Source organism: Delphinus delphis, chromosome 8 (assembly GCF_949987515.2).
Source record: "Delphinus delphis chromosome 8, mDelDel1.2, whole genome shotgun sequence".
Taxonomy (NCBI): domain Eukaryota; kingdom Metazoa; phylum Chordata; class Mammalia; order Artiodactyla; family Delphinidae; genus Delphinus; species Delphinus delphis.
This window is the reverse complement of record NC_082690.1, coordinates 81,443,617-81,458,870: the sequence shown is the minus strand read 5'-3', so window position 1 is coordinate 81,458,870 and position 15,254 is coordinate 81,443,617. Positions and strand designations below refer to the sequence as shown.

General features: G+C 37.4%; 1 pseudogene; it reads right to left on the bottom strand.

Annotated features, from left to right (window-relative positions):
* LOC132430293 (hypoxia-inducible factor 1-alpha inhibitor pseudogene) overlaps positions 1-14,583 on the bottom strand; it is a 93,931-nt pseudogene extending 79,348 nt beyond the window's left edge.
* Positions 14,584-15,254: the final 671 nt, after the last annotated feature.

Genomic DNA, 15,254 nt, shown 5'->3' with positions numbered 1-15,254 from the left:
AAGAGCAGAGCTTGTAAATAGCATTTGGCATTAGGCAAGAATATCCACAATGACCTGAAAAGGCTATTGAAGTATGCTTCCCTTTTCTAACTACACTATCTGTGTGATGCTGAATCTTCTTCTTATATTGCAATTAAAACCATGTATTGCAGTAGGTTGACTGTAGAATATTTTTTTGTTTTTGAAAATATATCTATATTTTATTTTTAAATGTTATTTATGTTAACAGGTACTGTGTTTAGTATTGTTTTAAAATTATTTAAAAATAATATGTATATTTTAAATTTCTACTTCAGAAAGTATCAGTACATATGACCTACATTTAAAAAAAGCTCTTTGGGTTCCTCAATAATTTTTAAGGGTGTAAAGATGGTCTTGGAAACAAAAAGTTGGAGTAGTTCTCCTCTAATGTACTGAAGCAAGAAAGATCTATCCATGCTCAATTAGGTTTTTCATCTAAAGAACAAAATAATCTTTAAACTGACAGCATGAAATAATAAGAAGTTTAGGAACTTGGGGCATTATATAGTTTGGGAATGATTTCAAGTATAAAAGCTCTGTGAAGTTTTCACAACAGGTTGGAAGGCAAACAATAAAACTATGGTTTGATGAATAATTTTTATTTGTTAAATGTCTGGTAATAGCTCATATTAAGTCTTCCATTTAAATAGACACAGTGCTTATTTTTAAAAGTATTTACTTTATGAGTATCTACATAAAAGGCTATCCTTTACAATACTGTTGATATTAACTCTATTTCTGTGTATTAATCTATGACCAAACACACAAATGTACCCAAAGTTTACACAGATGTCGGAAATAGGAGGCTGAGGGGCTACGTTTGATTTTTGGTTGGCTCCAAAATGGAGGCAACATCTTTATCAACTTGGTAATGGATATTTTAGAAAATCATTAAAACTCCTTTATTGACTTTATTTATTTTGATGAAATTCTCATCACAGTAAAGAAACAATATTTTGTTTAAATGCCAGTTAAAGTTCTGGAAAGCTATAGGCAAAGTCTCATCCACAGATTAGCTCTCCTGATATGTTGGCTATCACCTTTTAAAACTGATTTTTATGTGTTCTTCAAAAGCTAAGAAATAATCCCTCAGAATCTGAATCCAATATGTTGACCCATGTTGACTGAAAGAAAAAAAGTGAGGAAAAACCACAAGGGTACCCAACCTCACATTGATTGAAAATGTCTTTTCACATTTTCCATTGCACAGTTCAGTTTTCAGTCAAGTGAAACTAAAAATGATGATGATGATGAAGAAGAAAGGAAGAAGACTATGAGATGGTGGAGGAGGAAAATGTAGGATTTCTTATTCCTCATTTTGCAAGTAAGGACATTACCAAATAAACAACTCTTCTGTCTTCTATTTCCACTATTTAGTAAAAGAAAAGGCATTTTAACATCACGAAAAGTGTGAAGGATACAATTTCAGAATAAAGGGCAGTCTTTCTTAAGATAAGCTAGCTAACAAACTTATACTGATTGGATGGATGGATAGATAGATAGATAGATAAAATGTGTATGTATAGTTATGTACTCTATGTATACACACACACACACACACACACACACAGCACAGTGCCTGGCGCTAGAAAGTGTTTGATAAAATGATTATTATAATTAGATTTTTCATAGTTAGCTTTTTGTAGAGGAAGGAATAGCAGGTATAATGTTATCAGGAAAAGGTGGTTGTAATTTAGAAATATGTATGAACTTCCTGGATTTTTGCTTCATTTTATATTCTTTCACTTCAGAAAAAGTTTGAAATCATGGAAGAGAAATCTTCACGTTTCCCATGAAATCTTCTAAACGGGCCTCCAGGAGTACAGAGTGAGGAATCTAAAATAACATTAAATGATATTTCCAGATGTACCTGTCACTCTTTGAGACCTTGGACTTATGTCAAAGCAAGAGCTGTTTGTATTTCCTTTAGAAATACTCTCTTCAAGAGATTACAGTCAAGCAGAAAAACTTGCTCAGCAATGAAATTAGCAATAGGTCCTCAACTGAATCACAGTAGCAACCCTGTGTAAAAATAAGTTGATAGTAGACGTTTAATCAGAAAATAAACGTTCCATACAAGTCCTTGAAGTTACATGAATTTAGCACAATATTCTAGCCCAGGGAAGTCAAATAACTTAAAACAAATGCCTTGACTTCCCTCTCCCAAATCCACCTCAGACATCATAATAACCGTGCCTCCCTTTTCCAACCAAGTGCAGATAAAAGGACCTCAGAACACCTTTTTTTATTTGACACTTGAGGATGACACCACTAACCGACCAGATTAGGCAGAAGGGATGAAACTCATTTGCTATTCCTATTTTTAAATTTCTACTTCAACATCTATAGATAAAGTTAGTGAGGACTTTTACTCAAAAATTTTCATCTACTCATTTTGTACATATTTATTGAGTTCTTTTTGTGTAGTGAAAACTTGGCTTAGGTGCCTGGAATATTGAGGCATTTAGGATGAATTGACCTCAAAAAGCTTACAGACCGGTGGGAGAGATAGAAAATAAATTACTAATTACAGTATAGGATGCTAAGTGCTGAGTGAAGTATACTAAAGATGCTGTGACGACACAGAGGAGAGATACCAGGCCCTTTCTGGAGAGAGAGTTTTGGAAGACTTTTAAAAAGAGATGGCCCTTGTCTGAGTCTTGAAGGACGAGCAGGACTTCATGAAAGTTAATGGAGGTTGTAGGAAAATGCATTTTAGAGAAAGAGAAGAGCATTTGTAAGTTTATGAAGTTATAAACCATAACGGAAAATTCTGGGATGCAAAGAATTGGTAAGACTTGGAGGAGAGGCATTGAGACAAGTCTATAGAAGGAGTGGTTTAAGTCACAAAAGTTTTAAATGTTGAACCAAGGACAATATTAAGAAACTACAAGTTCCTCCATAATTTAACAAAATTCAGTTGTGTCCAGGATTTATACATAAGAATCAAACTTTTCCAATAGGTTTAAAACAATAGGTTATACATAAAACATATATATAATTATATAGACTATATATAATATAGATGTAGATATACACATAGATATAGATACAGATATATAGCTACCTTAATACTGATTTACAATATTAAAATGAAACCCCAATCTATTCCACTGATCTGCCTGCATGCCCTGATCATGCATGCAGATATACATTTATCCAGATTTACCTGTAATTTTTTCATTTTGTGGAGGATAGTGGTGCTGGTGTAACTCTATACTAATAATACAATTGATAGGAGCTTCAAGTCCCTCTTTAGCAGTTTTACACCAACCCCTTTACAGATTCTACATTGGGATTTTTACTCATTCTAAAGTAATTTAGGCTTCATGATGTAAACCAGAAGAGAAGAAATATACCCTGTAATTATCAGTGTTATCATATCTCTCTTGGAGTTAGGAACCAAATGATCTGGAGCTATGTCCCTGGCTAAGCCACTTAACAGTACTGAGCATCCGCTCTGTATTTTTTTAAATGAGGCTAGGAAAATGTCCTAGTAGAGCTGCTGTAAAGATTAAATAATCATGATTCTTAAGACAACACTTTATGAGCTCTCCTCTCAAAGTTGCACCTTTGTGTAAATTATAATTTCATCCTTACAGTTTGTCACATTAAAAACTTTGGATTTGCCCTTAACTTCTTTCCCTCTTTCTCTCACATTCCATGTCTGGTCAGTGAGCAAATCCTCTTGAGTCCATTTTCAAAATATATCTATAATCTCACCCTTCTCACCTTCTCTATTATTATCACTCTGATCCAAGCCAGTACCATCTCTCACCTGATAATTCAACAGCCTCCTTCCTCACACAGCAGCTAGAGTGGCCCCATTAACGTGTACACTAGATGCATCTCTCGTCTTTTCAAAATGCCCATCCTGCTCTGCACTAAAGCCCAAGTCTTCACCATGATCCACAAGGCTCTACCTGTTCTGGCCTCCTGCTCTCGTTGACCTTATCTCCCTAACTCTCTCTCTTGCTCCATCAGTTTCAATCATCTGGACCTTCTTGCTGTTTTGCAAACATGTCAAGGATGATCCTTCTTCAGGGCCTTTACCCTGGCTATCTTCTTGGACTAGAAAACTCTTCCCCCAAACAACTACAAGACCAACCCCCCTTACTTCATTTCTCCACTTAAATGTCACCCAATCAATGAGGCTCTCCCTGGCTGATTTGTATAAAACAGCATTCCCCCCGACAAGTGGCCCTTTGTCCCCACTGTCCTGCTTTATTCCTCTCCCAGGCCTCGTCTCACTATATGTGATCACCTTCAGGGCAGTTCTACACTCCTTTCAAGCATGCGCCAGCATCATACTCCCTACACTCTTTGACGTTAGGCACAGACATAAGACTCGCCTTTGCCAGTGAGATGTGGCCTATGTCTCTTCTTGGTAGGAGCTTTAAGAGTCATTGCAGAATTCATCATGTTTCTCTTGAAGATCATGGCATATGGATCAAGGTGGAACCTCTGTCCTAAATGCCTATGTAACTGTGAATTGCAGAGCCCTTCTGCTAACTTGCTTTAAATCTGTAGCATAAGTGAAAAATAAACTTTATTGGGTAAACCACAGAGATTTGAGCTTATTTTTTTTTTACTGCAGCACAACCTATACAATCTTAATATATTACCTGAAACATGTTTACTTTCTCATTGTCTGATTCTGTCATCAAAACATAAGTTTCATGAGGGCAGGACCTTCATATATTTTGTTCACAAAATTGTGACACATACTGCATATCCAATTGATTGAATAAATCAATTGGTTGAATAAATGAACATATGGATGTATGACGTCTTAATATGAGGCAAGCATTTTTCTAAGTGCTTTGAAGCTATTATTTGATTTCCACACTACTACCTTATAGATCCATTTTGCAGATAAGGGAACTAAGACAGAGAAGGACATAGTGCCTGGCACAGAGTAGAAAATCAGTAAATGTTTCCTAAGAAGAGGGAATAGGAGTGATTAGTATTCAATTCTTTCACCAAATAACTGCTCAACTAACGATGGCTAAAGAATTTGGATAAATGTAGTATCAAAGAATCTAGTGATGCAACTTAAAAGATGACTAACTTCTACCCTCATTGTTCTCTAAAAATGTTGTATTATTAAAAAGATTTTTGAATTATTCTAATAGACTATCTATTCACATTCAAATTAATATTCACCCATAATATTCAGAGCCTTTCTACATGGGTATGTATTTCATTTTTAGGCTAAGCTTATGACAGAGGCAGAATGAACAAGTTAAAAAAAAATCAGTTGAGGTGTCAGGAAGGTAGATACCCCTGGATTTGAATTCCAGCTTGGAACATTACTAGACCTGTGACCATAGATAAGTGACCTTAATACCTCTAAGTGTACATTTCTTCACTATAAAATAAAGATATTAATATCTATTAATAACATCACTGTGAGAAATAAATAAAATTATGTATATAAAGTGCTTAACAGAAAGTTGATCAATAAAGGGCAGTAAAAAGATAAATAAATAAATGTCAGTTCCTTCTCCCTGCCCTGCGCTGCTCTATGGCAGTGTTTCCTAAAATGTATTCTGGGAAACACTAATTCTGTGGAATTTAAATAGTTCTTACAAGAAAAGGTGTTTGTTACAATCATATATTTGGGGGATGTATAGCATTATTCCCAGCTGCATGTGTTCTGCAGGTACGCTGCTGGGGGTGTCCATCCCATTTACTAGCTGTGCACTATGGGCCACTTTCTTAACCTCTTGGTGACTCAATTTTGTCATCTGTAAAATGTAGATAATAATTTTAACTAACATTTAGGAAGATTTTAGGTATTAAATGAGATCATCTACATATTGGATAACCATAGAATCTATCATCCAAACCAGGACATTTTTTCCCAACATTTTATTTTGAAAAGTTGAAAGAACTTTTATCCACCATCATTCATATATATATATATATATATATATATATATATATATATATATATATATATATATATATATATATAAAACAAATGCTATAATTAACATTTTTCTAGATTTCTTATCATGTATATCCATTTATCTATCCTTCCCCCCCACCCCTGGGACACTTTTGAGAGTGAAAGGAGATAATACTTATGCAAGAATAGATAGGTAATATTGGGACTTTCCCAGACACACTTGGATATATGGTCTTTCTATGTATAATTTACCTAGGACAGTAATTGGCCATGGTAAACACACAATAAATGATAGATATTATAGTTTCTAGTTAAGTTCTGAAAATTCTGAATTAAACAGAGACACATAGCATTTTGTCCTGCAGCGACAATCCTGAATAACTTTCTGATTACTCAATTCAGTAATTGTCTGAGATTGCCTCCATATGACTGCAACTTTTATTTTATAGCAACTTAAAGATTACATGATATTTAGTGGTCACCATGGCATCTTTTCCCCACCCCTGCAACCTTGAGAAAATTAATAAAACCTAAAGGCCATCTTGGCTAAGAGGCATAAAATGATATCTGCACAGTTCATCACATTGTAAAATAAACTCCACTTCTGTTTGCAAAGTTTCCTAACTGACCACTCAGTAGTTGCCCCACTCAAATTCAGCTTCCAGAATCCAGACACTTGTTTGATTGTTTGCAGCTGAGTGGTTTATCGGGAGGATTAAAGAATGGGTTCACTAGCTGGGTTTGTAGACATCAGCCAATTTGGCCAAGGAAAGATATGCTTACAAATCAGTGTGTTGTAGAAAAAAACAACAAAAGTAATAATAAAATGCAAATACCGTGTGTTAAGAACTTAACATATGCCAAATAATGTGTTCGGCACTCCACATGGAGGATCTCTGGACTTGACATCTAAAACCGTGTTTATGTCTCTTCCCTTACAATCTGTGATCATGAGACTTTTACTAGGTCGCTTAACCAGCTCATTTATAAAATCTGGACAAGAATACCTGACCACCCTGCTTCTCAGGATTGGTGGAAGGATCAAATATGATACTGCAGATAAATGTTCTCTGTCAACCACAGATTGCTATACAGAATATATTACTGTCTGTTGGCTATTAGTTCTCTACGAGTACCCAGAGTCTATGGAGTCTACTAGCTCAGTAATAGATGCTAATAAAAAATATTAAATTTGTAAGTCCTGGGAAATTTTTACCTAGGAAGGGAAAAAATATGTTTCTTTATCATAATAAAAATATAATAAATATATAATAAAGAAACACACTTTTCCCACAACATGTAGCACTTATGACATATCAGCTTGAGGTTTTAGGACCTTGGGTAAGTCCTATGCTCCCTAAATTCTTCATCTTTAAAGTGGGGATACTGTCACCTACAATAGAGGGTTGTTATGAGAATTAAATAAGACAGGATATGTAAATGCAAGTTATGAAACTGAAAGCATTACTCAGATATGGCATAATTATTCTTTGTATGTACCTGAATAGTCACAGTTTCTGTAATGTAGATAATTTAGACTCTAGAATTTGTTATAATTAGCACTTAAGAAGCTCCCAGAATGGATATATTTTATATTCCATTCAAGAAGGCATTTCACTTAATTTTTAATAATCTGCAGCATTTCTAGACAAATCTAAGCTGGGCTACAAAGAAATGTAGCATATCATAAAATGATCTGCAAATGTACATTAAATATTTCAAAAACCTCCCAAAGTAATGTTTGTAGCCTGATCCCATTTAACATTACTAAGTGACACCAGTTAGAAATATCCCGCATCCCACACAGGATGTGTAAAATTCTACTGGCTGAGAGATCGTGTTTGCAGGATAAATTAAATATGAGACATAGTGATGTTGTCTTGTGTCCCCACCCAATATGTTGTTTTAAGTTTATGAAATATGCTCTCAGCAGAAATCCATCCTGCAATGCAAAATTAGCTTCTGGCCTGTGACTCTGCAGGCCTTTGCTAATAAATACCTTTATAGTCGTCTTGTACTGAAATTATAACTCGTAAAAAAGAAAGAGAGAGGGAAGTTGGGAAAGAGGAGAGAAATAGAACAGATAAAAGCTGTAAGAGTTTTTGGCGTATAAATTTAAAATATCCTCTGAATGTATTTCCTTCTTTAGTCTCTTATTTCTGCTCCAGAAGGGGTCTGACACGGCAGAAAGAATGCAACTTTCGGCACTAGAGTTTTGAGGGTTTGAATCCCATCTTCATCTCTTAACCTTGAGGCCATCTGTTTAACTCCCCACCCCCAGCCTTATCTATACAATGGGTGTTGCGACTGTTCTTCCTTGCTAAGAAGCTCAAGGTTAAGTCATGAGAGATCCAGGCTACAGTCAGCAGTGAATGAATCTTGATGAATGAATATCAGTTACCTTCTACTTCTCTCTTTTTTCACTTAGTCATTAGCTCATTCATTCATTCTTCTTATATAATGTAAACAAAGTACAATACTTGAGGACACAAATACTAATTTTGTTATTTACTACTTGTATGAATTGCCTCTGAACCTCAAACTCTTCATCTGTAACACTGAGTTCCACGGAAGTGCCTCTGAGCTGCCCTAGGGATAAGGGTAGGGTGACTGAAGGAGGATGGACACATGGCAAAGTTCAAAGCTCCTACTCTCTACCCTCAACCACAGATAGCAGCTCTACATTTATCCTCTTATATAGGTTGAGATTTCCTGCAAGATATTCTTTTTAAGAAATAATACCATTGATATGAAATAAAAGAAAGAAAACCTCGGGACCAGCCAAATAGCTAATGATAACTTTCCATTTCTGTTCTAATTTCCAATGATTCAAAGTATTCTTTGGGGGCTTAGTAAGTGTGCAATCCTAAAGACTCAGTTTTTCAGTGAGCTACAGAAACCATGGAGCTTCAAACAAGGTTCCTACTCTAAAGGAACTCACAGTCTCATAAAGAAGCTGACACATCTGCCCATGGACTGTTGAAAAAGCATGAGACAATACAAGTGCCACTGTGGATGGTATAGTGGCAAGCTTTGGGGACTCAGAGATGGGAATGCACCCCAAGGCCTGGCATAGTAAGGGATTTAGGCTGGATGGGAAAGGGAAAGGACTGGGGTTGGTAGAAAGGAATGGGAAGGCCATATGCAGCGTGAATACAGCATAAGCAAATGTGCAGAGTGAGGAAAGAACATGAAAGGTATAGGAACCTCCAAGAAACAAGCCATTTCCTACTAGACAGAGATGAGTAGAGATGTTTTATAAGGGCTTGAATGACAAGCTGAGGCATTTGGGCTTTAGTTTATAATAATTAAATCCACTGGGAGTTGTTCTGAGTAGGACATGATTAAAAACCATGTTTCAGGAAGCTATATCTAATGGTGTTGAGAAATTTGGGGTAGAACAACCAGGATTCCAGCCGAAGGATATTTTGGTAATCCTCATCTGACTTTGCAGCATTTGGCATTCGCAGCATTTCATCTTTTCTTTGATATACTTTCTTCACTCGTCTTACTGGAAAAACTACGATTTCCTGGTTTTCCTTCTCCCTTATAACCTGGTCTGGTTTGCTGGTTCCTCCCATCTCTCCAGAGTCCCGACCACAGAATGCCTTGGGGCTCAGCCCTTGCACCTCTTCATTTTTCTATCTACATTAACTCTCTTGATCATTTTATCCAGGCTGGTGACTTTTAATACCATCTATACGTTGATGAGGCCCAAACTTAAACTTCCCACCTGAACCTCATTCTGGAATTCCATATTGTTGTAAGCAACTGCCTACTTAACATTTCTAATAAGCATCTTAAACTTAAGTACCTCAAACATACTCCTCTTACAAAATGGAAAGTCCATTTTTTTAGCTGCTCAGGCCAAAACCTTGCAGTGATCCTTGAATATACTCCTTTTCTCACATCCCATGGCCAATCCATTAGCAAACTCTCTTGGGCCCTACCTCCAGCAAGACCCTGGACATTTTTCCCAACCTCTACCACTCCTACTCTGGTTTAAGCCACCATCATTTTATATGGAGTTTACTACAATAGTCTACTGTTTTGTTTTTACTTTTAACCTGCCCTTTTAAAGTCTATCTCAATCCAGCAGCCAGAGTAATTCTCTTCAAACATAAGTTAAATCATGTCTTTTCTCTCCTCAAAATGCTATTGGAGCATTTTGGCATAATGCTTTGGCATAAAAGCCAAAGTTCTTACAAAGGTCTTCGGACCCTTGTTTACTTGGTCCCTGTCTCGGCATCTCCTACTTCCTATCTTACTCATTCTCATCTCAGAGTTTTGCTGTAAACTGCTCACTCTCCCTGGAATGTTCTTCCACCAGATATCCACATGATTTGTCCCTGACCCTTTTCAAGTCCTTATGCAAAGATTAGCTTCCCCTATTATCTACTTAAAGTTGTAGCCCTCATTCCCCATATCCCCTATTGACTTCCCCAGCTTTATGTTTCTCCATGGCTCTTACTCTGCCAGTATATGCTGCTTCTTCTTCTTTTTTTAAGTTATTTATTTTATTTATTTTCTGACTTATACTAGAAAGTAGGCTTCATGAAGGCGGGATTGTGTCAGTTTTGTTTGCTCCTGTAATCCTGGTGTCTAGAACAATGACCACAGTAAGAACTCAACAAATACTTGTTTGGTGAATAAATATTTTTAAGCTGATAAAGATTTGACTATGGTGAAAACAGTAATTTGACAGAAAGAAAAGAAAAAGCCAAAAGGAAAGATAAATGAGGAAAAAATTAGAAGTTCTAAGTGGCCTGCTGGAAATAAGTGAAAAACGGGAAAGACTGAGGTTGTCACCCTAGCAACTCATTGTCACTCATACTTCTTATTGTAGGTACATAAAACTACCATTCACATTAGGTGTCCCCTTCTGTGAAAGTAAAAATTACTTAAAGGAAGAGAAGAAAGCCTCCCATATTCCATAAAAGATCACCTTTCATAAGGCATATCCTCTGCATGAACTAAGGAGAATAAAAAGTAACTTGGCACTTCCTAATTTCAAAAAGTTTTGCATATGTTTTCAAGAGACAATTATCATCCCCATTGTTTGGGAAGCAAATAGATCTGAGTGCTAAATGACTTACTTAAAGATAACATAACCATTCCTTGAGCAAAAGGGAGCCTGAGCATTTTCCTGGTATTTTTGGTACCTAGGATAGTGCTTGGCATTTAGTGAGCACTTATTACATCCTTGGAGAATTGAGTAGGACTAAAATGCACAGAGAAAGTTAAGAATTCAGTCTAAATAACAACATCGAAATGCTCTGCCCTTCATTACTCTGGTGGTTTAACAGGTAAGTGTCATATTTTTTCAGGTGATGTCATATGCTACTCAGTCTGTTGTTAACAAAGGGTTTTGGTAACACCTAAAATTTATGCTAAGTATAGTACAACAGGGAGAAATCAATTATAATATGTTCTATAAACATAAAAAGAACCTGATGAATTTGTATTTATTTATTTAAAAGCATGCAGTCTACTGCCCTCAAGAAACCTCCAGTTCAGTTGGGAAGGCAAGAACTGCATACCAAGGAAAAAGTATTTAAAAATCCGATACATTATCTAAACAAATTATTTAAAAGATGAGAGAGACAATAAGTTTAGGTAAAAAATAAATCAGTCCCCTTTGGGGAAATAAAATGGAGGAAGTTAGGAACTGATGAAGTGGCAGATGGGGATGAGGAGGGTAAAGGAAAAGAACATTCTAGATGGGAGGATCATCAAGAAAGGATATTCCAGAATACATCACAAACAATATAAGGGAAAAATATGACTCTTCCCCAGTTCTAGAGGAAGGCACAATTTCCCAGAAGATACAATGGCCAGCACTTACTTGAGAAACAGCCTCTGGATCCTCAAGTCTTGCCAGTCCCCTAGGAGAATAGACGGCAGTCAACTCAGTTTTAACTTCTCCATGTTACAGGGAAGAGCCAGAGCCACAGAGAGGCAGAGAGGAAGCAGCTCTCTGAAAGCCCTCGTGTACACTAAAGGAAAGAAAATCATTGAGGAGGGAGAAAAGGAGAGCTGAATACCTCTAAATCTTGACGTTCCTCAGCAAAGCACCTTGCTTTAATACAAATTAAATCTTCACAAGTTATACATATTTAATTTACTGATTCAAAGATGAGTCAGGAGAGGAAAACAATAGTTGTGAACCTTTCAGTGGTAGAGAGAGATGCTTTCTAAAGTTTCCCAAAGCCTGTCCGAGGTCAGACTCATCCTGAGTTTGCAGGAATGCAAAGGATTTGTATTCAGAGATATGGCTTGATGAAACCAGAGTAATCAAAATTCTTGTGTAGTAGATGTCACTAATCAATAAGAGGGGATATAAAAAGTCACACTCCTCCCTCCCTGTGCCAGGAAGGAGGATGGCAGTCCATTTCCGGATGTATGCCACAGCCGGCAGAGTGACTCATCCTGGGCCAAAATACCACTGGGACATGAGGGGAAAAGGAAGAAATGAACACTGTGACAGGCCAAGAAAGCAGTGGCTACCACAGTCAATCTGAAACAAGCCTTTTCTAACAGCTACAATGATAAGGGTTTTGCTGAATCAGAGGCCCTTTGAGCTGAAAGGGGCTTCAGTACAAACCTGTCACTTTACGGACGAGTGTACTGGGTCCCAGGAGAGGATATGACTGATCCCAAGTGAGAAAGCAAGTGAGGGGCAGAGCTCAACTTAGAGCCAAAATCCCCAGAATGGGTCTTCTGTACCACACATTACATACTTCATAACAATTGCGCTAACGATGAAAACATCCTAACCAGCTGTAGTCCAAAAACCATTTGCATGTTGGTTGTTGGAATATAAACTACTGCCTTTATAGAAATCATGGTGTGTGATGACAGTTTGTGGAGCATTGATGGGTATTTAAAGGGACTGGAGCTGGGCATGAAGGGTTATGATGATAGTTTCCAGGTTAGCCTCAGAGGTTTCCTAATTCATAGTCTATTGGAAGAATAGTTCTACAAATAAAATCTCATTACCATCAAACCCCTTCCATCACATTTCTATGGGATGATGCAGTTGGAATACTGGTGCAGGAGGCAGGCATGTACATCATACCCTGAGAGCAATGCCAACCACTCTTCCCAGAGTATCTTGGGAGACTGAGGCTCTGGTTGGAAGAAGGGTAGAGAAGACAGCCATGTGTTCTAGCAACATGTTGAACCCCACATCAATAGGAAAGGCAAGTCTGTCAGGCCCTAGCTGTCCTGATAAGAGGGTAAAAGAGAAGCCCACCAAGGGGAAGAGCCTGGCTATGCCAAGTTCCTATCCAGATGTAGGCTTTATTAGTAAGTCTGGTTCTCCAAAGCCAAGTGTTTGACAGTGCATGAGTTTTGCACTGAGCTGCATTCTTTCACATAGTCCAACTTAGAAACGAAAGCTAGTTTGTCAAATGGCTGGGAAGAGTTGGGTCTAATGTTACTAACAACAACAATAAAAAATAAAAATAGCTAGATTATTTACCTCTTATATGTTAGGCAGTATACTAACCATTTAATATATGTTATAAATAGTCTTTACAACACATTTTATGTCGATGATATTATCCCCATTTTATAGAAGATGAACCTGAGGCTCAAGGGAATGCAACAACTTATTCAACATAGCTATTAAATAAGAGATCTAGGATTCTAACTCAGGACCATCCGACTCCAAAGTCTAGTCATCCAAACACGCCATAAAGTAAAGCCACTCAGGCCATATTGGATTCTACCAGCCAAATGTCATTAGCCTCGGGTGTCACTGAGATGCGATGTGGGAAGGTTAGGATGTGACGTACTTTCATTCATCAAATATTTATCAAGTGACTGGCTATAAGGACCCACACATTGTGGGAGGTGCTAGAACAATAAGATAGGCAACGGCCCTGCCCTCATAAAGTTTCAAAACCTTATCTTTGCCAAATGTATTCTCCTAAAGTCATTGCTCTTTGTTATCCTGTATTTACAGAGGAAGAATCTGAGGCTTAGAGAGTTTAAGAAAATCGACCAGAGTATCACAACCAAGAAGTGGTGGAGTATGATTCAGAGCCAGGTTCATCTGATTTTGAGTCCATGCTTTTCCTCTCACATCCCATTCCCATTCTGGAAGCTGAATCTTAGTGGTCATAAAAGCACCAGGTCATATTTCATGGAGGAGCAGAGTGCATGAGGGAGTCTATTTTTAGCTACCAGAGGAAATGCCTCTCTAACTTCTAAACAGGCCCACTATTCAGGGAAGGTAAGGCAAGCACCAAACTACAGAACAGAAAGACAGACTCATCTTGGAGCAAAAGAGAAGAGGCAATAGAACAAGACTTCTTAGAGAAGAGGGGACACAAGATGGCAGCTAAAACCCACCTCTGAAGAAACAGTGAACACATCTCTGCTAAAAGGACAGTAGAGCTCTGTGTCAGAACCTCCCTACCCAGGAGCCTGCAAAAGGAATCTCCTTGATCCATTGTAGCCTCCGAACTCAAGGCACTAAACCTCTGAACCATGCGCTTGACTGCTAAGCACTGCTCTGTGGCTTCCAGTTTGTTTGAAACTGTGGTATTATTGTTGGTGTTACATCTTCCTGAGACTGGGGGCTCTGTCTTCCATTCCTCTGGCTCTCCATGAAGAGTAGTTTGCACAGAGTAAAGGGACATACTCACTAAATATTTGTTCACTGATTTATACACTGGTCTTTTCACAGATCAGTCAATATGTGGAGCCAGATTATGCTCTGAATAGAAATACAGAGGTGGCCCATCAGTGATTAGACTATAATGCTTCCCACTTATCTAAAGATTTATGGCAACATCATCTGTCTGAAACATAGCCACAATGCAGAACTTGAGAGGGGGAAAGTGTGGAAGAGAAAGAAAAACAACTCTCACCAAGGCCATGTGCTTTCTGCCCCGGAATGAACTGGAGTCAACCTCAGATTACCATAAAGGGTCAGAGGACTTCAGGATTTTACATGTTTTTGTTCAGTACTATGGAAAAATTAGCATTGGTGTTGGTTTCCCAGACACAAAGTTTAGTATCGGCAAATAAGAATAAGAAGTGGGAGAGGAGTGATCAATATTGGAATAGAGAAAACAGAGAGCTGACAGCCTATCAGGTGGATAGGTGACAGAAATGGTAAAAATTACTTTGACCAAAAAATGCTAAAAATTATCACTTAAAGCTGAAGTCATTTAGTATTGGTACAACTAGTGTTCTGTTCCACTCAGTCATATCTGAGGCTATACCTTTGTACAGTGAATGTTAGAGTATTGAAGGACCTTAGAGACCTTGTCCAACCAGTTCATTATTTAAGTAATAAAAATGAAGG